This window comes from Myotis davidii, unplaced genomic scaffold (genome assembly GCF_000327345.1).
Source record: "Myotis davidii unplaced genomic scaffold, ASM32734v1 scaffold69, whole genome shotgun sequence".
NCBI lineage: Eukaryota > Metazoa > Chordata > Mammalia > Chiroptera > Vespertilionidae > Myotis > Myotis davidii.
The window spans coordinates 3218223-3220004 of record NW_006300363.1 but is presented as its reverse complement, the minus strand read 5'-3'; positions in this window follow the sequence as shown (position 1 = coordinate 3220004).

Below are 1782 nucleotides of genomic sequence, written 5' to 3'. Positions count from 1 at the left end.
CACAGCCAGACATCACTCCGTCCCGTCCGGCGATGCAGCGATCCGGACTCCGGGCTCCGCGCCGAGTCCGCTCCGCGATCCGTGCTCCGGGACTTTCCGCTCTAAATTCCGGTTCTGGTGTTTGTTGATCCGGGTTCCGGGATTTCCTAACCCAAGTTCGCGAGTTCCTCACAGACTGGTTTGGGGCAGGGCCGGTCCTGATTCCGGTCCGGCCCGGAAAGTCCTAGATCCGGGATCTGCTACAGGCCGGCCTGCCTTCCCCGGCCTCCGGAGGTTTGGCCGCCGGAGTCCAGTTAACCCAGAGGCGGCAACTCACTCCCCGCTCCGTCCAACCCAGCCCTGCGCTAGGCCCCGCCCACACCCGGCAGCCCAATGCGGGGATGCCTCCTCAAATCCCGCCCCTCGCGAGACCCGCCCCCAACAGGCAGGCTCCTAACCGCCGGCTCCAGGGCCCTGCCCACATCCCTTGGGCCGGCCCTTCGCGGGAGGGGCGGGGGCGGAAGCTGCGCCAGGAAGCGCCGAGCAAGGTGCGGGTCATAGGTCGAAGGTCACCTAGGGCTTCAACAGTGGGTAGTTGCTGCTCTCTCCGCGGTGCACGCTTCTCGCCGAAAGACCTGGCCACCACACTCCCCGGAATAGTTTTGTCAAGTCTCTACATTTTCAGCATTAAAGATTCAACGTAGAGCTGCGCTCAGGGCCAGAACCGCCACGAGCTTAACTTTCTTTAAAAGTCCGCGTTGGCTCAGACCTGCCACGGGACCTGGGCTGCCTCAGATCCGATCCAGCTGTGTGAAGGGTGGACCTGGCCAAGCGCCGACTTCTTATCGCATTTTTGTGAATGTGGCTCCGCTTCAGTTTAAGGAAGACGAGTACTAACTCCACAGGAAATGTTTCTAGGCGAAGGAATTTTATTATGACAAAACTCCCTGCAGTTAAGTAAGGTCTTTCTCGAGGACTTATGCACCTAATTTTCAAAAATTAAATACCTTTTCAGAAACCACAGCCCTGTCTCAGAAGGTATTCAAAATAAAGTGCATCAGCTATGCCTGGGAGCCTACCCTCTTGGCTGGTGATACGGGTTTTTCTTCCCATGATAGAGACCAGTGCTGCTTAAACCGTAATGAATATAAGAAACATCTGGGATTCTTGTCAGAAATACAGATTATGACTCAGTAGGCTTGGGGTCTGGAGTAAGGCTCAAGTTTCTGCATTTCTAACAAGCTCTTAGATTGAACGTCACAGTCCCTCCCATGAACTGTAAGGTTCTGCAGGGCCTGGCTCCTGCTTACCTCCTCGGGCTCATTTTAAATCTCTGCCTTTGGCTCTCAGAGTCAGTCTAGAGCAGTGGTTCTCAACCTTCCTAGTGCTGTCACCCTTTAATACAGTTCTTCATGTTGTGGTGACCCCCAATTTCATTGTTACAAATTGAACATAATTAAAGCATAGTGATTAGTCACAAAAAATGTATGTGTTTTTCGATGGTCTTAGGTAACCCCTGTGAAAGGGTCCTTCCACCCCTAAAGAGGTCTCAACCCACAGGTTGAGACCCGCTGGTCAAGAGGTTCTTGTGACAGTTTCCCAAACTACTAAGCCCCTTCCCACCACAAAACCTCTCGACCCTCAGCTCTTCCTTAACTTTTCTCCTCTCTCCCTTTATTACTTCCACCAAGTGATGATCCCATTATATAATTACTTGTTGAAATATTGTTTTAAATCAATTTCAGAGAGGAAGGGAGAGGGAGAGAGAGAGAAACATCAATGATGAGAGGGAATAATTGGCTG